Source organism: Giraffa tippelskirchi, chromosome 1, assembly GCF_054371585.1.
Source record: "Giraffa tippelskirchi isolate mGirTip1 chromosome 1, T2T-mGirTip1v1.2.pri, whole genome shotgun sequence".
Lineage (NCBI taxonomy): Eukaryota > Metazoa > Chordata > Mammalia > Artiodactyla > Giraffidae > Giraffa > Giraffa tippelskirchi.
Genome location: NC_137275.1, coordinates 13,241,224 through 13,263,369, shown reverse-complemented (window position 1 = coordinate 13,263,369; position 22,146 = coordinate 13,241,224). Strand labels below are relative to the sequence as shown.

At 44.7% G+C, this 22,146-nt stretch overlaps 1 protein-coding gene across 4 annotated transcripts in view; it reads left to right on the top strand.

The window, feature by feature from the left end:
- The window catches only part of EVC2 (EvC ciliary complex subunit 2), a 157,777-nt gene that overhangs the window by 54,558 nt on the left and 81,073 nt on the right, over window positions 1–22,146 (top strand). The window lies entirely within an intron of this gene.

Sequence of the window (22,146 nt, the reverse complement as noted above, 5' to 3'; positions counted from 1 at the left end):
CTCTTACATCTCCTGCATTGGCAGATGGTTTCTTTACCACTAGCACCACTTTGGGAAGCCCTTCTAGTGTTCTATGTATGTGTAATTGAACATAGAGCCAGACATGGTTCTAAGAACTTTTCAAATATGTGTAATCTTCATAAGAACCCTAGGAAGCAGGTAATGCTCTTTTTGCCATTTTACAGATAAGAACTTAAGGTTAAGGAGCTTGCCCCAGGGCACACGGTAGTCAATGAGAGGACAGGTTTCAAACCCACTCAGTTTCTCTGGGCCGGGCACATGGGTCACAGTCTGCTGGCTGACTGTCACTCAGCCCCATAGGGTCCTGCTCAGTTACAAGCTCAGAGGCAAAATCGAGCAGCTATGTGATCCTGTCTCCCTGGAAACAGGTGGCTCATAGAGATGGACCCAAGATCCAACCAGAAACAGAGACTGTGGCCTTTTCACCTTTAGAAGGACCGTTCATTGCCTGGAGAGGAGAGCTATGTTGTGTCTGAATCACAACACCTTGTAGGCTGAGGGGGTTTTCTAAGCAGAGAGGGACTTTCCTCCTGCTTGAAAGGAGGCTCCTTCCCAGCTGAGTGAGTGCCTTGGTGCAGGCCAGGCCACCAGCTTCACAAGTCCCAGGCTGACTTCACATCCTGCAGAAATCAGGCCTGCTAATCCATTTCTGGATGTCAGGGTTGTGCAGCTATTCAGATGTGATCCTTCATTTTAGCTTAATTCCCTAATCAGAATGCCAAGGGTGACAAATTAAAATTTGCCACACTGTCTGAGAGGGTAGAAAGGGAGAAAGGGGCAGTTACTGACAGAGTTCTGTAAATATCTCTAATGTTATGGCACTAGTGGTAAAGAACCTGCCTGCCAGTGCAGGAGACTTAAGAGACGCGGTTCGGTCCTTGGGTTAGGAAGATTCCCCTGGCAGAGGGCATGGCAACCCACTCCAGTATTCTTGCCTGGAAATCCCATGGACAGAGGAACCTGGCAGGCTACAGTTCATGGGATCACACAGAGCTAGGCACAACTCAAGCGACTTAGCACTAATGATATTAAGTGGCACCAGCAGGTGATTATTAATGCATTTCATAACTAAAAGTCTGTTTTCTTCCAAAACTTGAAAATGAGTAGAGTGACTTGGTTTGTGTGATCAGCACTTAGATATTTAATTTTGCAAGTAGATAGGGCTCTAGCCCCTTCTGACCTGAGTAATTAGTGAAGCCAAATCCAGCCTCTTTACCCCAACACTGAAATTGTATCTCAGAGATAGAGTTTTGGGTAAAGTAGAAAAGAACAGCCTTATTACCTTGCCAGGCAAAGTGGGCCATAGTTGGCTAATGCCCTCAAAACTGTGTGTTCTGAGCCAGAGTGGGTAGGGAAGAGTTTTCTTTTTTTTTTATACTAATTTATTTATTTGGGTGCACCTGGTCTTAGTTGTGGCATGTGGGATCTTTAGTTGCAGCATGTGAACTGTGGCATGTAGAAATTAGTTCCCTGACCAGGGATCGAACCCAAGGCCCCTGCATTGGGAGCACAGAGTCTAGCCACCGGGCCACCAGGGAAGTTCTAGAGGGAGGAGTTTTATAGTAATGGTTCAGAGAGGGTGTGATCAGCTTGTGGACTTTCTTCTGATTGGTTGGTGGTGAGGTAAGTGGGAGTCAGCATCATCAACCTTCTGGTTCCAGTTGGTCTGAGGTCTAGTTGCTTGTGGACAACACGCACCTCTAATTTCTCCCAACTGATGGGGGTTTCAGTATTTGCAGAAGAGCTCAAAGATACTGTTCTGTGTATACTGTTCTGTGTATCCCTTGCGGGGGTACCAGGACTCTGCCCCAGGGTTGCTCTGTTGTTTCTTTCAAGGGTTCCTCATTGTCTCCCCATTTCCTCCCTTCTCTAATTAGCATCTGTTTGAACCTGCTGTTGAAACTCAGGAAAGGTCAGGGAAACGGAACAAAATCTACTTCCTGTAATCAAGAAATAGGGGCCACAGGAAGACTTTTGTGAACAGGAGTCCCTCGGGGTCTTGCTTGGTATTGTCAGTAGTATAAAATAAAAAAGTATCGATCATCCCAGCTTTGTTTTAGATCCAAGAAATGATGGCCTATGAAAAGCAGAGTCTTCCTTTATCCCTATAGTTTATAAATTATTCTTAGCTGCTGCATTTTGCTGATCCTGGTGTGTGAATGTAATAGGGAAATTGAGGTGTTCACCAAGATTTTATTCTTGTAAATCACTTAGTAGGTCTGGACTTATATTTCTCACTGGGAACTGATCTTATTTTGTCCAAAGAATGTTTATCATTGATTATCAGGCATGACCTGAAAGTCCTGACTAGGGAACTAAGTTTTCTTCTTCCTTCTTTCCCCCATCTCTCCGCCCTCCCTCCCCGGCCCAACATGCAATTTTTGTTGAATGCCAATTCTGTTTCAGGCACTGTGGTTGGATGCTTATTTTTGGACCTGGCAATTATTTACAAAATCCTAGCATTGCCAATTACTTTTAATCTTTCCATCTTGACTTATGTCAGGCTTAGAAACTCCCAGAACGAAAATGTCACTCAAAATGTCAGGGGCTTAGTATGCATGGGAATCTGGGATGACCTCCCCCCAAACATAGATTTTTTTTCCTCCAGCAAATCACTTATCCCATTTGTAATTGTTCCGTGAGGTTTAGCTGGGATTCTAAATATGCTGGTGATTTGATTGTCACCTCATTTCCGAGACCCATCAGAGCCATAACTTTGCCCTGTTTTGCTGATTTATTTTTCTCAAAGAGCATTTCCTTGGTTTGCTTGGTTGTTTATCTTTTACATTGTTTATTCATAGGCTGCCTCAAACAGAGAGGATTAGAGGAAGGAATATTTCCTCTGATTTTTATCATGCTCCCTGACTATTATAATGCAGATGGCTCAGCCCCAGGTGGGCTGGGGCGGGGAAAGGAGGAACTGACCATGACTGGCTGGTCCCAGAAGCTTCTGGAAGCATGGCATGCCCACAGAGTTTTAGCTCCTTTCTTGTTCTCCCCCTGAACACCGCCAAGCACCTCATACCCTGATCTTAATTCTCACAACAACTCTAACAAAGGAAGCTGATGTTCCAGACGGTTTTGCCTGAGGTCACACAAGAGGTAATGGATTTAGTCCCAGACCTGGGTATTTTCATATTCACTCTTCTATTGACAGAACAGCTTTTTAAAGCTTGAGCTTAGGTTTTTCTAGAGAGGAAAAGAAAAATAAGAAAGTAAATCTAGGTCTGCATTTATTTCCTCTTCTATTAAATGGAAGCTTATTGCTGCCTTTTAGTGATACCAACATCACCGTGTAAACTGCCTCAAAATTTTGTTTTGTATTAAGTCTGTGTTCAAAGAGTATTTGTAAAACCGAGGCTTTTAAATACATGTAGAAGCATACCAGAGAGTTACTGTGGCTTTGGTTCCAGGCCATCAAGATAAAGTGAGTTCCATGAATTTTTTCTCAGTGCATTAAAAAGTTATGTTTCCCTTATACTGTCTATTAAATGTGCAATGGCATTATGTCTAAGAAAACAGTGTCTATACCTTGATTTAAAAATCCCTTATTGTTAAAAAATGCCTTTGATTTAAAGTGAGAGACAGAACTTCCTTTCTGTTGAACCCTTCGAGGCCATTGTGGGGTTATTAATTGGCCTCATTTCCATCTTGTTGTGTCTGAGAGAATATGGAGGCCTGAAGAAAGGGAGAGAGGTGATGGAACAGCCAGTTGGTGGTGCAGACACAACACACACGGTATTTATCGGTTGGGTTTGCCATCTTGTATGGACGCTAACGTGGTGCTACGAATCAATTACAGTTGTATTGGCAGAGATCACTGATCACAGATCACCATAGCAAGTATATGATAATGAAAACATTTGACATGTTGTAAGAATTGCCAAAAAAGCAGCACAGAGACAGGGAATGAGCAAATGGTGTTGGAAAAATGGTACCGATAGACTTAACTCGACACTGGCTTGCCACAAACCTTCAGTCTATAAATCACAGGAGCTGCGAAGCTCAGTAAAGCAAAGCCCAATAAAACAAGATCTGCCTGTATCAAGTAGTTTTTTTATGTGCCAATCATATGATATGTTTTTTTATATGCTGCTGCTGCTAAGTCGCTTCAGTCATGTCCGACTCTGTGCGACCCCATAGACGGCAGCCCACCAGGCTCCGCCATCCCTGGGATTCTCCAGGCAAGAATACTGGAGTGGGTTGCCATTTCCTTCTCCAGTGCATGAAAGGGAAAAGTGAAAGTGAAGTCAGTTGTGTCCGACTCTTAGCGACCCCATGGACTATAGCCCACCAGGCTCCTCCATCCATGGGATTTTCCAGGCAAGAGTACTGGAGTGGGGTGCCATTGCCTTCTCCATGTTTTTTTATATACATACTGTGATTAACTTGATGGCAAAGATTAGAAGAAGGTGCAAGCCTCCTCAAACTGGATCCCCTGGGATGTTTTGTAATTCTGTCAGATGTCCGTCTTACAGGCTTCATATGTACACAAGGAATCAAGGAGCAAATGAGGGAGGCTCAGCAGGACGTGCTGAGGGGTTGAGAGTGGGATTTGAGGAAGAAAGAGCCATCAGAGGTGATGCTAAGTTTCAGCCTGACCAACTGGGAGAATGTGATGTTATTTCCTAAGATGAAGAAAGAGGACAGGATTGCGTTTTGAGGAAAAGACTGGAAGTTAGTTTTGGACATGGCAACTGAAAGGTGCCTTTGAGACACCCAGCTGACAACGTCAAGTGGGCAGGCAGCTGCGGAGGTCTGTTACCAGGTGGACGTCTGGATGGAGGTGCCAAGTAGAGAGGGTTGATGGGAGAACCTATGGGGAGGACAGGGAGGGAAGGGAACCAGGATGGTCCCCTAAGGAATGCCAGCATTTAGAAGTCAGAACAGTAAGAAGAACCCAGGAGAGCAAGGAGGTCAGGAAAGTCAAGAGAAGAGGGCTTCCAGAAAAAAATGGGACGACGGACCATGTCTAGTATTGCCTGGAGTTCGGTCAAGTGTCTTGCTTTTGGCCACTGGGATACCATTGATGATCAGAGCAGCTTTTGGGGAGAGGCAGAGGTAGAAAGCCAGGATAGGGTGAGCAGAATGGCAACAAGATGTATGGACGGCTTCTTCAAGGTGCTGTGCTATGACGGGGAGCAGAGAAACGCAGGTGGAGCTTAAGAAGAACATGGGGCCATGAGAGGGAATGCTTAAGGCTGATGCCAGAGCATCTTAGCATTCTGATGGGGATGGTCCAGCATGAAGGAGGGGAGATGGAGGGTGCAGGAGAGAGCAGGGATATTTGCAGAGAAGAGGTCATTGAGGTGTGAGGAGATGGGAGCCAGGGCTCCATTGGAAGCGCTGGAGAGGCGTATCACCCATCACACTGGGAAGGAAGAGCCAGAGTAAACGCGGGTGCGTGCAGGTGTGCGGTGGGCGGTGTGAACACAGCACTTGCCTTTCTGAAGTTTCTCAAGGAAGTACAGGTAAGGACATTGGGGAGGGGTAGAGTGGGGAGGACTGCAGGAAAGGATGGAACAGTCCTGCCAGAGGTGGAAGTGGTTTACTAGAATTACCAGGCAGGTAGAGTGCCCGTTTGAGGCCAGGGGTCCCAGCCTGCCTGGAGGAGGCACCTTCCCCTGCAGAGACCACCGAAGGGTGGTGGGAGAGCCCAGGGCTTAGGAACTCAAGCTCAGCAACCTGACTGCCTGGTTTGGGCCCCAGCTCTGCCACTAGCTCTTGGGTGACTCTGGTTGCCTTATCTATAAAATGGGGATAACCATGCCTGCCTCATAGGGTGCTAGGACCGTGGTCGGCCCCCTGCTCTGCATGGGAAGGGCTTTTCCAGGTGAGCAGGAGAGGGAAGGGGAGTGTGGTGCCTCCTGTGGCTGCTGTCATGAAGTACCATCAACCAGATGGCACCAAGCAGCAGAAACTTATTGTCCCACAGTCCTGGGGACCGGAAGTCCAAAGTCAGTTCCACTGGGCTGAAGTCTAGGTGTTGATGGGGCTGCATCCCTGTAGATACTCTTGGGGAGGGTCGTTCCTGCCTCTTCCAGCATCCAAGGGGTGGGGGCCAGCAGTCCTTCGCTTGTGGCCACATCACTCCAGTCTCTGCCTCCATTTGGCTTCTCCTCTCCTGTATGCATCCAGTTTTCCTCTGCCTCTCTCCTAGAAAGACACTCTTGATTGGATTGACGGCCTACTGGATAGTCCAGGATGGTCTCCCCAAGTCATGATCCTTCACTTACATCTGCAAAGACCCTTTTTTCATAAAAGGCTGCATTGACAGATTTCTGGGAGGACCTGATGTCTTTGGATGGCCATTATTCTAGGAAATGATCAGGAAGTCTCAAGAGAATGAGGGAGGAAGTGGAGGCTTGAGGGCTCATAGGAAGAAGTGAGAAGTGGGTTGGAGGGTTCAAGGAGGTAAGTCATAGCATTGTTTCTGGAATGTTCCTGAGGGTTCTCTTCAGACAAGGACCATTGGAGATGGTCTTCTCTCCATTAAGAAGTGGTTGGGGAACTTCGCTGGTGGTCCATGGTTAGGAATCCACCTGCCAATGCAGGGGACATGGGTTCGATCCCTGGTCGGGGAAGATTCCACGTGCGGCAGGGTAACCAAGCCCATGTGCCACAGCTACTGAAGCCCGCACCCTAGAGCCTGTGCTGCACGGCGAGAGAGACCGCAGCAATGAGAAACCCACGCACCGCGATGAAGAGTAGCCCCTGCTTGCCCCAGCTAGAGAAAGCCTGCGTGTAGAAACGAAGACCTAGCACAGCCGAAGATAAAATTAAAAAAAAAGTAGTGGCTGGTCCAGGGCTCAAATCCGGGTCTCTGACTCCCAGGCTGGTGTCCTCTGGTCTTCCTTGTGGCTTACAGACCATCTGATGGAGATTCTTCTCGGACTGAGCAAGAAGAGACTCCCTAGGAGGGAAAGGGGCCCCGATCCAGGTGAGGGTGGCCCTCCCCAGGACAGTGCACCCCCCACCCCCATTGCCCTCAGTGGGACTGGGACATAAATGGTGACTTGTAGGCGGCAGGGGCTCAGAGAATACTTATGGCCTTGAAGAACTGTGCATCATCACCTGGGGCCAGATGCCCTGCTGGAGACGTGTAGGTCGGTGGTGGGTTTTAGGGGGCCAATAAATAACTCCCTCCTCTTTCCTTCTTAAATTCTTTTTTATTTGGCCACACTACTTGCCTTGTGAGGATCTTAGTTCCCCGACCTGGGATTGAACCTGGACCCTCGGGAGTGAAAGCTTGGAGTTCTAACCACTGGACCACCAGGAAATCCCCCTCTTCCCAAATTCTAAATGACTTTGAGGATAGCTCATTCCCTTCCCTTTCCTCCCCTCCCCCTCCTTCCCTCTCCAACCCTTCCTCTTTCCATTTTCTTCTTGTATTGATTGAAAGTGAAAGTGAAGTCGCTCAGTTGTGTCCAACTCTTTGCGACTCCATGGACTGTAGTCTACCAGGCTCCTCCATCCATGGGATTTTCCAGGCAAGAATACTGGAGCGGTTTGCCATTTCCTTCTCCAGGAGATCTTCCCAACCCAGGGACTGAACCCGGGTCTCTTGAATTGTAGGCAGACACTTTACTGTCTGAGCCACCAGGGAAGTCCTGTATTGATTAAATATCTATTAATAATTTGTGTCAGTTACTGTGCCACATGCTGGGGACACAGACAAGAGTCACTCATGGCTCCCGACCCTGGGCTCCCGTCGGGCCCTTGCCCTGTGGTTCTGTGATACCCAGGCTGTGTGTCTGTTTCCATGTTAGACCCCGAGCCCTCGGGAGGAACCAGTCTGGTGGCACTAGTTAAGCATCAGCAATCGTCTTGTGAATGAATGAGTGGCTGAAGTTTGTGCTGGGTGTTGAAGGGTCATCGGGACACTGTCGGGAGGTGAATGGGCTTCTGACAAGATAACCCAAGTCTAGGCTGTTCCTAGGTTTCTGGAAGGATCGAGTTCACCCAGAGTTCAAATGACCAAGCATTTTGCTACCCAGGCCAACTGAATTGGAAGCAGCCCTGTCCTCATGCCTGTGCTTTGCCATGGGGTCCCATAAGGACCTAACAAGCCAGAGAGGGATTTTCATAGCCTGGCAGGCTACAGTGAGGCTGCTGCCAAGCAGAGCAGCGGCAACGCCAGTCTGGTTGCCATGGTGACCCTCACTAGTCTCCCCAGCTAGGTGACAGTTTGTTGGAGAATGTGTGTCCAGCAAGCACCTCTCAGCAAGTGTTTACCAAGCTCCTGCTGAGTGCTTGGCACCAAGCTGAATGAGGTGCTGGAGAGGAAGCCAATCCAAGGGAGGACCCAAGATGCAACCATCTACAGGGTGAATCATCTCACACAGATAAATGCAGCACAAGGAGAAGGCACAGGCTGGGAAGATCACTGAATTGCACCCTCCATCCCATCCCTACCGCAGTGTCTCTGCTGTGTGCAGGTAGTTATAAATGGTCCATTTAACCTGGGCTTCCCTGGGGCTCAGGTGGTAAAGAATCCACCTGCAATGGGGGATACCTGGGTTCGATCCATCCCTGAGTTGGGAAGATCCCCTGGAGAAGGGAAAGGCTACCCACTCAGAGTATTCTGGCCTGGAGAATTCCATGGACAGAGGAACCTGGCAGGCTACAGTCCCTGGGGTTGCAAAGAATCGGGCACGACTGAGCAACTATCACACTTCACTAACCTTCGCAAGATGTGATGAGTATGCTCTCTGACTCAGCATCTCACCTTCTCCAGCCAACTCCTTCCAGACCACGAGGTTCATGCATCCTGCTAGGAATTTCTTAGATATAAAAGGAATCGTTTCAACAGTTGGGCATGTCTGAGGGGTCAGTAGGGAACTCCCATCTCCCGCCACCTTGAGTTCCGAACCAGTTGGGAAATAAAGACATACATCAGGCATGTAGTCCAGCCCAGCCACAAAAATCACTCTTTTATTACTTAGAAAACCTAGGCTGGAGGATGTGGCTTTTAGCTGGAGGCATAACCAGCCCTGCAGTTGGACTCTCCCCACAACTGACTTCAGGGGATTCCTGTTCCAGTCCTCTATCACTTCCCACGTGGAAGGATCACAGACAGAGGCAAGACACACATGGCCCCTCCCCAGCACTGGCCATTTCCATCAGTCAACTGCAGTGATGGACACCAGTTCATGGAACTTTGTGCATGCTGGCTGGTAGGGCCGGCTGCTCTGGGGGTGGTGGTGCCTCTCACAGACTTTTGGGGTCCTGTCCTGGGCCACCGTCTTCATGACACCATCCACATTGGTCTGGCACCAGCCTCAGAGAGCGGCCAGAAAAGAGGGTGTCAGAAGCAACCCAGAAACTCATTCTGTCCCACAGAGATACATCATCCCAGACTCTGATAATACTCATGTTTGCTTTTTTTTTTTTGCTGTTTCTTTACTTGATTTTTTGAATAGTAACTAATGAACATGGCGCAGAATTAGAATGACGGAAAAGGCTATACTGTGAAAACCAAATTATCTTCTCATCACCTGCACGGTGTTGTCATCCCCAAAGGCAAAGGCAATGTCATGTACCCTTTGGAGATGGTCTATGACTGTATGGATATTTACACAGACACGCCTTTCAGTTCACTGCAGTTCGGTCGCTCAGTCGTGTCCGACTCTTTGCAACCCCATGAATCACAGCACACCAGGCCTCCCTGTCCATCACCAACTCCTGGAGCCTACCCAAACCCATGTCCATCGAGTCGGTGATGCCATCCAACCATCTCATCCTCTGTCGTCCCCTTCTCCTCCTGCCTCCAATCCTTCCCAGCATTAGGGTCTTTTCCAATGAGTCAACTCTTCACATGAGGTGGCCAAAGTATTAGAGTTTCAGCTTCAACATCAGTCCTTCCAGTGAACACCTTGGACTGATCTCCTTTACAATGGACTGGTTGGATCTCCTTGAAGTCCAAGGGACTCTCAAGAGTCTTCTCCAACACCACAGTTCAAAAGCATCAATTCTTCGGCACTCAGCTTTCTTCATCGTCCAACTCTCACATCCATACATGACCACTGGAAAAACCATAGCCTTGACTAGACAGACCTTTGTTGGCAAAGTAATGTCTCTGCTTTTAAATATGCTATCTAGGTTGGACATAACCTTCCTTCCAAAGAGTAAGCGTCTTTTAATTTCATGGCTGCAATCACCATCAGCAGTGATTTTGGAGCCCCCCAAAATAAAGTCTGACACTGTTTCCACTGTTTTCCCATCTATTTCCCATGAAGTGATGGGACCAGATGCCATGATCTTAGTTTTCTGAACGTTGAGCTTTAAGCCAACTTTTTCACTCTCCTCTTTCACTTTCATGAAGAGGCTCTTTAGTTCTTCTTCACTTTCTGCCGTAAGGGTGGTGTCATCTGCGTATCTGAGGTTATTGATATTTCTCCCGGCAATCTTGATTCCAGCTTGTGTTTCTTCCAGCCCAGTGTTTCTCATGATATACTCTGCATAGAAGTTAAATAAGCAGGGTGACAATATACAGCCTTGACGTACTCCTTTTGCTATTTAGAACCAATCTGTTGTTCCATGTCCAGTTCTAACTGTTGCTTCCTGACCTGCATACAGGTTTCTCAAGAGACAGGTCAGATGGTCTGGTATTCCCACCTCTTTCAGAATTTTCCACAGTTTATTGTGATCCACACGATCACATACTTTACCTACTGTTTTGCTCCCTTTTCTCTTACTTTGCAGCAATCTTGGAGATTGTTGATTATCTATACCAACAGAACAACACTGCTCTTTTAAATGGCTGCATATTATTCCAGTAATAGTAATGACAACTGAATTTTTGAAGAATTTAATTTGAATGAAACACAGACCTGGTCGTTTTATTGACATGGACATATTTACTCTTCAGAGTAGCCTCTGAGCTGGGTACTGTTTACACATGAGGAAACTAAAGCACAGAGGGTTTAAGTCACTTGCCCAGGGTCACAAGACAAATAGGAGCTTGGGTCAGGATGTGGGTCCAGAGCTCATGGTCTTAACCACTGTACCTCCCAGCCACCCACTGAACAATATGTGGTTGGATTCAACCACGTTTCCTCTTGGACGGCACTGGAGTACTTGTCCGGGCACAGACATGGAAGGCCACCTGTAGTGTGACTTTTTCAAAGTCGAATTGCTGCATTAGTGTGTATTTTTAAAAACATAGGTATTGTCCAATTGACCCCCATAGAGGCCAGATCAGTTTGCCACCCCCAGTGTTTGACAGCACAACCTAGTCATAGTTAGTGTTAGTCACTCGGTTGTGTCTGACTCTTTGCAACCACATGGACTGTAGCCCACCAGGCTCCTCTGTCCATGTAAGTCTCCAGGCAAGAATACTGGAGTGGGTTGCCATTCCCTTCTCCAGGGGATCTTTCCGACCCGGGGATTGAACCCTGGTCTCCCACATTGCAGGCAGATTCTTTACCATCCGAGCTACCAGGGAAGTCCTAACCTAGTCAGAGGGTGGGTGATCTTTGTACCTGTGCTGATCTAATAGGAAACCATGGCACTTCCTGGGAGCTTTAATTCTGCACTTTTCTTATAATGTGTGAGGTCAGACAAATTTTCCTGTGTTGAAGGTATAGTCATGCTTCTTTGTCTGGTTAGCAGAGGAAGTGGCTTGGGCTTAGCACTGAGCTGCTTGAGTTGCAGTGCTCTTCCCAACTCTTGGCTCCATCACTTAATCATTTGATGACCTTGATCAAAACCCTGTGTGTCAATTTCTTCATCTGAGCATGGGGATGGATGGTGATGGTGCCTATGCCATGGGAGGTAAGGATTTAATGAACTCACGCTCACCCAGACCTGAGAGGGCCTGGCTCATAGTAAGTGATTCGTGTCTTTCCAGTCACTTTAGCTCCCGGCTGTATTCTGCCCACTGAATCTCATGGTTTATTTCTATGGCCCAGCTTCATAGGTTTTGCAGAAACGGACACAAGTTTCTTGGTGACTCCCAACTCCTTATTCATTCCTCTGTCCACCTGTGCCAGGCAGTTGTTCAGTCTGCATTATGTGGCAAGGGGCTGGAAATGTAAGGGTGACCTATCAGGCAGGGTGCTGGCCCCTGGGGCTTATAGGCTAGTGAGGAAGACAGGCATTCATCAGTGAATCACATGGGAAAATATTTGATTCCACACCATGCTAGGCTTCTCTGGTGGCTCAGATAGTAAAGAGTCTGCTTGCAGTGCAGGAGACCTGGGTTCGATCTCTGGGTCAGGAAGATCCCCTGGAGAAGGAAATGGCAACCCATTCCAGTATTCTTGCCTGGATACCTCCATGAACAGAGGAGCCTGGCAGTCTACAATCCATGGGGTCACACAGAGTTGGACATGACTAAGAGACTAGCATACACATACACGGTGCTAGGCACCATGAAACTTCATCTTGTCTTCGGCACGTGTCTGCCCTATAACCAGCACCAGTCTCGAGAAGTGGAAAAGTCATCCCAAGTGCTCAGTAAATGTTGCTACACGAGTGAATAAGAAAGTGATTAATACTGTGATGTTGTCCAGTGCACATAAAGTGAAAAGTCATAAACTCTGTGTAAGTGTGAGGATAAAGAGCCTACAAGTTTGTTCACCTCCTGAAACTGTGGTGCTTGAGCTCATGAGGGGTTGAATGTTCCCTGGGGCTCCCAGAATCAGGCACCTTGGAGGTGGTCCTCATGAAATGTCAGGATGTAGTGAAGGTTAAATGAGCCACAAAAGTAAGTTTTATTTGTATGCATCAATGGGTGGGAAAATAAGCTTTTCTTGGTTATGTAAGAGCACATCCTTGTACACTAGTGAAAGGACAAATGTAGCATGAAAATTGTTTGCACAAATTGCTGATCATCTGTTAGCTAACGTCAAGTATAAAGTGATTTCTACTTTCCTGGGAAAACAGAATCTTAGAGTTTGTATGCTGCGGAGGATCTTAGAGGCCTAGATTCTTGGCCAGAGAAGAAGTATTGTTACCAAAAGTTGGGCCCAGCTATTTGCCATTTGAAAGCCAATACTTGAGAGGCACAGTTGGTGGAAAGTTTCATTTATTTTGCAGGTGGGCAACAGAAGGAGAAGGCATTCTCATGTCCAAAGACCAACTCCCCACTGCCAGTCAGTGGGCACAAGTTTTTAAAGGGAATTTTCAGGGGCATATACGTGGAGGGAGGGGGCGACATGCAGAAACAGTACAATCAGCTGACAGTCATCTGGAAATTGGTCATGATCAGTGGTCTGATCAGTGGTCGTCTTGATGGTTTTGAGCACAGTTAATCTTCAGTTCTGGGGTCCATTTGCTCCCATTTATTGATCTTTATTGACCTTGATGCAGATTTCTGGCCTCCAGAGCTGTGACCCAAGAATTTCTGTTGTCCTGAGCCTGCCTGGTTCCTGAGATTCTGTTACAGCCCCTCCAGGAAACCAGAGAGTGATGCATGTCAGTTTGGGCAGCTTGTAGTTCTCAAAAGGCCTTTCTCATCTTTAACCTGGAATTCTCATCTAGGGTCCCATGGGAGGAAACAAACAGCCCAGGGAATTGTGGGCATCATCCCAACATGCCCTCTCCTCAGGGGCCCTCACCTGTCCCTTCCAGAGCTCTCTCCCATGTCCATCTCAGCTTCACTGCCTGAGTCCTGGCTGTTGCCACATTTTCACAGGCCGCCTGCACTCAACCTCACATTCAGGGCCTTCAATCCATTCTTTTCAGTGATCCTGACTTCACTGGCCTCCCATTGCTCTTGGTAAACCCCTGTCATATACCCAGGACTGGAGATAGTTGGTATGCACATGGTCACCATACCCGGATACCTCTGAGGTCACCAGGAAGACAGCAGAACCTGGAACGATGGAAACTTTAGGAAGGTGGCTTTCAGAGGGTTACAAAGAAGACCTTTCTGACTGAGCTCTCCCGCAATGGACAGCTGCCTGGAGGGGCATTTAGCACCCCTCCTGTGGGTGGGCATAGTGGAGGCTGGGGAACTCTGGCGGGAGAAGCACGGAGGAAACCTGGGCATTGATTGGAATGATGACTTAGCTGAAATCCAAAGTTGTTCTCATTTGTAAAGCCGTCTTTAAACGTTCCATCCTACAGTTCCTTTCCTGTCACTGTCATCTAATCTACAGCAAAATCTAATTTTCCAAATAAGAATTCATATGTAATCCACCTGTTTATCATGCATCTCTCTACCTCTCTATCTATCTGTTTATGTTCTCTTTGCATTTTCCTTTCTTTGCCATAAAGAATGACACCAAGGAAGACTCTGACGGCCATAACCATAGCAACAACAATGTGAAGTAACATTTTCCAGCATCTGTTTTGTGCCAGGTGCTGGCTCAGTACTTTGTGCATGTCAGTGTGAGGCAGTGGGGCAGAGCGTAGAGCCTGGACTGTAGTCACCTGGCATGACATCAGTTCTCACTTCTGCCACCTGATAATGATGTGACTTTCAACAAGATTGTTTAAGTTTTCTGCATCTCAGTTTCTTCACCTACCTTACAAGGTCATCATGGGGATTAAATGGTTTGATATCCATCAAGCTATTAAAACAAAGCCTGTGCATAAAAGGCACTATTGATCATCTCAGTGATCTTCATTTTTTAAAAATATATTTTATTGAAGTATAGTTGTTAATTTACAATGTTGTGTTAATTTCAGCTGTATAGCAAAGCAATTTAGTTATATGTACAGATATATGTATACACATTCTTTTTCATATTCTTTTCTATTATGGTTTATTATAGGACATTGAATAGAATTTCCTGTGCTATACAGTAGGACCTTGTTGTTTATCCCTCCTATATATAATAATTTGGGCTTCTCAGGTGATGCTAGTGGTAAAGAACCTGCCTGCCAATTCAGGAGATGCAGTTCAATCCCTGAATTAGGAAGATCCCCTGTAGGAGGGCATGGTAACCCACTCTAGTATTCTCACCTGGGGAATCCCCTGGACATAGGAGCCTGGTAGACTACAGTCCGTGGGGTCGAAAAGAATTGGACATGACTGAAGCGACTTAGCATGCATATATAATAATTTGGCTTCCCGGGTGGCTCAGTGGTAAAGAATCTGCCTGCCAAGCAGGAGACACGCAGGAGATGTGTCCACTCAGTCCATGGAGTCCCAAAGAGTCAGACACAGCTTAGTGTAAACAACAAACAACAACATATAATAATTTGCATCTGCTAGTCCCAATCTTTCCCCCAACACTCCTCTCCTTTGACAACCACAAGTCTGTTCTCTATGTCTGTGAGTCTGTTTCTATTTCATAGATAAGGTCATTTGTGTCTCAGTGACCTTCATTTGACAGGGGTGATAATTTTCTCATGAACCAACTGGGAAACCAGGCTCAGAGACATAAAGTAACTCACCTGAATCACCCAGGGCTTAACAGGGGGAGGGGAAGCTGAGATTGGAAGCTAAATTGGTGTGACTCCCGAGCTCATGATGTTTTCAGACAAAATGAAACATCATCTCCTGAGAAATGGCCAAGTGGAGAGAGGAACTCTCCCTTCTCTTTTTTGTCTCTTCCTGAGCTGTCCTGTTGAGGTCTGGCCAACGAGGGGAGGTGGGAATGGGGAGTGGGCAGCAGGCAGTGATATGGAAATGCCAGGATGAAAAGAGTTAATGAACCTCTGTCTGCATCTGTGCTTGCTTTGAGGAGCAGCTCAAGCCTGGAGAGAGAGGGCCCGGTGTGACTTCTAAACCAAGAGATCTTCAAGAGGAAAAGGTCAAGGACAAGGATGCAGACTGCTGACTTTGAATCTGATTACAATCTCTTTGAGTTTGTACCAAACTAAAAAACTTAATGAGTGAGTGTGAGTGAGTGAGTGTGTGAGTGAGTGAGTGAGTGAAAGTTGCTCAGTCGTGTCTGACTCTTTGCAACCTCATGGACTGTAGCCCACCAGGCTCCTCTGTCCATGGGATTTCTCAGGCAAGCATACCAGAATGGGTTGCCGTTCCCTCCTCCAAGGGATCTTCCCAACCCAGGAATTGAACCTGTGTCTCCTGCTTTGTAGGCGGGTTCTTTACTATCTGAGCCACTGGACTTAAGGTTTATCATAACTTTACCCAGTGTTTCACTCACACACAGTGATTACTTATTTAACCTGCCATTATAATTTTGACAGTGAGGACACCCAGGAGGTCTTTTCCCCTAAATATCCATTGTCCAGGCCCTCAAATCCGCTGGATATAAATATGATTTATAGTCCCTGCATGAAATCTTGCTACAGTAAAATGCCATGGAAATTGGCTCCTATGAGGAAAATTTCTTTGTCACTAATACTCAGTTGGTTTTAATGGGTCTATTATGCTTATTATGCTTACACCAGCCAACTTGAAGACACTGGATTTATACTGTAAAAAATGGCCATGGCCATTTCGTTTTCCTTCTGAATGAATTACCTTCCATGTTAATGAGTCCTCTTTCTCATTCAGGAGGACATTTCCTGCATCAAATCTTATCCTAATTTCATCCTGATACCTTACTTGCCATTTGTTGAGAACTTGATTAATTTTTATATGAAATAAATAAAGAAAAAGACACTCATGTTATTTTCTCTCTTTTATCATTAGTAGCTAATCAAAGTATTTATCTGTTCTTGGATAATTTCAGCTGTGCCATTTCTTTTGGAAAGATGTTATCATAGACAAGCCCATTCACACATTTTAATGGTTCATATTTATGAAGTGCTTCCTCTGTGGTGGTCATTGTTCTAACTCCCATGTGAAGTCACTCATTTTTAAGAGGGCTATCGCTTGTACAGGTGTATGTGTAGCAAAACTGGCCTGAGCAAATACATCCCCCTCTACAGTACAGTGACAAGATGACATTTCTGTGACCTGAACAAAGGAATGTTCCCTAGGAATTGTGTGTGTGCGCTCAGTTGTGTCCACCTCTTTGCAACCCCATGAACTATAGCCTGCCAGGCTCCTCTGTCCATAGAGTTTTCCAGGCAAGAATACTGGAGTGGGTTGCCATTTTCTACTCCAGGGGAATGTCTCAACCCAGATATCGAACCCTAGTCTCTTGTGTCTCCTGTACTGGCAGGCAGATTTTTAACCACTGTGCCACCTGGGAATCCCAAATGAATGTTCCCTAGGAAAGCAGGTTTAAATCTTGCCAACTCTGCCAGCTTTGTGAAGTAGTAGAGAATTCTAAGAATCTCAGTCCAGCCTGTGTAACTTAAAATGTCTTTGTTTCCTGGAGGCATTAGAGAATTTGTGGGGGAGGGTTGGAAAAATATGTGTATTTCACTGTCTAAATAATTGTAAGTGCCATAGTGGGTGATGGGAATTTCACCAGTGGACCCAATCCTATATGCTGACTATGCATTCATAATATGCATTTTGTTCTTCTGTGCCGTTTGGGAAATTAACAGATGATCGCTTCATTAATTGCATGCTATTTTAATTGGTTTAAAGGGACATTTTTCTTTCTTTTGTGGCTTTGGAACACCCTGACAGCTCTTATTGTTGCTGCTTCTGAGCGGTTATCCATGGTAATTAACATTAATACTATTAAAACAGAAAGTGCCTGTGAACTTACATTCCCAGGTAGTCAGAAAGGGTGAGCTGTGAGGACCACCTCTGTTCTGCAGCCAGTTTCCCGGGAGAGAGAATAGTAAAGAATAAGGGAATTACTGCATATAGAAGCGACAAAATGCCAGATTTCATGCATTTTCTATTTCTTATGTCTTTTAACCCTGAACAAATACCTATGAGGATGGTCCCTGTGAGGTGATGGGGAAACTAAGTCCTTTACCCAGCTTACTGAAGCTAAAGTGGTTTAACAGCAAAGAACGTACAGACACGTCCTCCCTCCTGTTCATTTCAGTCTTCATGTCCCTAGGAAAGCACTTGCAGTTTACCCAACAGGCAGCCACACATACAAGTTTATAAATGAATGAATCATGGATGGATGGAGTGAATCAGCTAAGGTGAATGAGTTTCATATCCAGGTGTATCAAATGACCACAAGCTTGGTGGCTTAAAATAACACAAATGTATTGGGTTGGTCAAAATGTTTCCATAGGCTATTACAGAAAACTCGAACAAACTTTTTGGCCAACCCAATATTATAATTCTGCAGGTCAAAGTCCAGTGTGGGCCTCCCTAGGAAATATCAGGGGCTTCCCTGGTGGCCCAGATGGTAAAGAATCTGCCTGCAATGCAGGAGACCCAGGTTTGACCCCTGGGTCAAGAAGATCCCCTGGAGAAGGGAATGGCTACCCACCCCAGTATTCTTGCCTGGACAATTCCACGACAGGATCCTGGCGGGCTACAGTCCATGGGATCACAAGGAGTCAGAAACGACTGAGCGACTTAACACATTCATTTTCCCTTTTCAGGAAATATCAAGATGTCAGCTGTAGGGAAGAATCCACTTCCTTGCCTTTTCCAGCTTCTTGAAGCTGCTCACGTTCCTGCCTTGTGGCCCCTTCGTTCATCTTCAAAGCTGACTATCTCATCACTTCTACCTCTGCTTCTTTCATCACATCTCCCTCTGATTCCCACTCCTCCTCTGCCTCCCTCTTCCATTTTTAAAGACCTTGTTATCAATTTCTGTTGGAAGATGGGCTGATTAAACAGCCTGAATTCCATCTTCAACCTTTACCACGTCACCTAACAGATTCACAGCTTCTGGGATTTAGGCCATGAACATCTTTGGGGGTGGGATTATTTTGTCCACCACAGAAAGCTTCGTTAAAGGTATGAAATCTATCTTGCCTGTCTCAGTGGCGAAGTAATTTTTTTCTGAACCTGTGAACCATGGTTTGTTTGGTTCCCTGGATATTTAAACATGCACACATCACCTGGGGCATCTCTTTGCGTCTTCCTTGCTTTGTATCCTGCAAAGCACTCTCTGCCCGTGCCATGTTCAGTAAATACCTGTTGAGCAAATGAAAGAATGAAATGGACGAGCTTTTGTTTAAAACTAGGTTGATTTGATCTAAAGGACATGGGAGCCATTATGATCTAAAATGGTAAAATTTGAGCATTAAAGAGAATGGCTGTAATCGATTGAAACCCACCAAATATGTAACAAAGCTACAGTTTCATAGTGAATCTAGGCAGAGGCTAGGTTCACCTCAACATTTGGACTCTTAAGACTTCCACAGGCCACACTCAACCCCTTCTGTGTAACTCAAGGGCGGCACACAGCATTCATGTCCACTGTGAGTGCAGCATTAGACGTTCTTCTGTGGGTGCCCTTGTCTCAGTCACACTGCGGCCTACAGCTATCTGGCAGGCGTTTTCTCCCCAAGTCACACAGCACCGGTGCAAGGAGATTCAGTCCACATCAGGCATGTGTGGGAGCCTTCTTAGCTTAAATGCTTCATACCCCACAGTTGCCAGCATCTTCTGTAGGAACTCACGGGCATAGCTTCCAGCGTTCCACAAGGGACATGTACAGGTCCAAGAATAACCTTGTTCAGGGAAGTTCAGAGGATGCTTCCCTATTCAGAATATATGGTTCATTTACAAGCCCTCCCATCCAGATATAATCTACCAATCAGGCATCATTTTTATAATAAGCCATATTGCCTAGTATCACATTTTATGTTCTTGCCCTTCTGAGGTTTTCAGGTAAAAGTTAGCCAACGCTCAGGTTCTCAGGGAGTTGGGATAAGTTTTGTTAATCTTTTGCTCTAGTGCCAAAATAAACAAGCAAATAAACCAGTGAACAGACTCCCTACTCATTTGTCAGTGTTGGAGGTTGCTATGACACTAACTCTTTAATTAGCAAAGACTCAAACATCTATCCTAATTATGAGCTTTATGTCAGAGTAACTGCATTGTTAAGAAAGTCCTTCTTTTTGAAGAATTACAGCTTAAAAAATATAGAAGAAATAATAAAATTAGAAACTGTGATTTTTTTTTCCAACCCCTAATGGTATCATGGATCTAGCTAACAATGACAATGCATACTGAAACCATTAGGTGAAAGAGTAATAGGGAATTTCCTGGTATAGGGATCTTGCTGGCACCACTTGAACCTGTGATCCATCTTGGTATTTTGTAGAGTCATACACCCATAGTATGACTCTACAGGAAACACATGTCACCACCACTAATGGTACATTTTTGAAAACAAGTTGAATCTGACTGATCAAGACCTTAGATCTAACTAGTAGTTTGTGGAAAAACAGAGGATAGAAGAACATGACACCCTTGGAACCAATCAGCCAATTCCAGAATGTTGGAGATTCTGCAGGATGAGTAACCTGGTTTTCCCAACAAATCAGTGGCATGCAAAGGAAAATGGAAGGGCAGAATGCTATACTCTAAAGTGGACTTAGCCAACATTGTGGGATTTTGTTTGGTTCTTGAATTAAACTTTCCATTGTAAAAATTATTTTGGGACACTTGAGGTAGTTTGAATAGTGACTAATACTAATTATTGGAATTATTGTTAACATTTCAAATACGATAGGGTTAAATGATATTTAATATGATGACATCAAGATTCGGTAAAACTGATATACATAAACATATAAATACATATATAGACATACATATGGACTTAAGTGTGTATATATACATATACATTCACTTTTGTGTATGTGTATTTATATATTGTGTGTGTGCTTAGTCATCTTCGATTCTTTGCAACCCCATGGACTGTAGCCCGTCAGGCTCCTATGTCCGTAGAACTTTCCAGGCAAGAATACTGAAGTGGGTTGCCATTTCCTCTTCCACAGGATCTTCCAGACCCAAGGACTAAACCCATGTCTCCTATGTCTTCTGCATTGGCAGGCGAATTCTTTATCACTGTGCCACCTGGGAAGCCTGTATATATATATAAACATTATATATATAGATAGAGATAGAGATAGATAGATATATCTACACACATATATTGTATATACATATGTTCCTGATAGTTAACGATACATACTGAGGAAATTCAAAGTAAAAGAAATATCCTGGATTTGCTTTAAAATGCTCAGACTTTGAAGAGAGTAGCTAAAACATGATTGGTAAATATTGACAATTTTCGAAGTTGAATAATGATTACATTGGGAGTCCTACTGTTCTACTTTTAAATGCTTAAAAATATCCATAGTAAAGTTTTCTTAAACTCTTATATTTTACAGTCAGATGCCACTTTCTATCAAATTGGTAAAAATGTTTAAGTAGAGGGACAGGTGAAATAAGGACCCTACTGCATTGATGGGGAGCTTTTCTTTAAAGTGGTTTTAGCATGATGTCCCAGGAAGCTTAAAAATGGTCACATCTGACCCACATTTGATATCCCTTGTGGAAATTATACTGAAGAGATCACTGTGAATATAAAAACTCTTTACAAAGGATGTTTACTTCAGATTATTTTAGATCTTGAATTTTGCGAGTGACCCAAATGTGCACCACTAGAAGAACGATTCATTGAATCATGGTACACTGCATCGTGAGATATTTTTCAACCATTATAAAAGAAACTTTTGCAGTTTTTAAATACCATTTGAAGATGCCTGCTATAGCAGTAATTGAAAAAAGGACAAAATTGCACTTGGATCTATGTAACTAAAATATGTGCAGAGAAAGAAAACTGAAAGCAAATACAACAAAATGCTCTCATTGGCTCTGATTGGGTGGTAGACCTACAGTCAATGAAGTCTTTTTTTGTGCTTTTTTTATTTTCTAGATTTTTCTATTGTGAACATAAATTAATTTCGTCCTTTGTATCTTTTAATAGTTTTATAGAGGTATAGCCAAGATACCCACGTTGAAGATAGTCTGATGTATATGTGTATCTTTAGTTGTCACAGTCAAGTTTCAGAATCTGAGACCCTGTGAAGTATCTCACAAACATTTCTTAAGTAGACTTCATTTTTAGAGCAGTTTTAGGTTTACATAAAAACTGAGAAAATGTACAGAGAGTTTGTACATACCCTGTACTCAGATTCCCCTATTATTAAAATCTTCCATTCCTACGGTACATTTGTTAAAAATAATGAACCAATACTGTTACTTTATTATTAATTAAGCTCTATTTAGATTTCCCTAGTTTTTAATGTTCTTTTTATGTTTGAGAATTCCATACAGGATACCATGTTACATTTAGTTGGCACACCTATAAATTAATTTTTAATTGGAAAAAAGTAAATTTTAGTTTTAAAATCCTCCAAATATTTAACCAT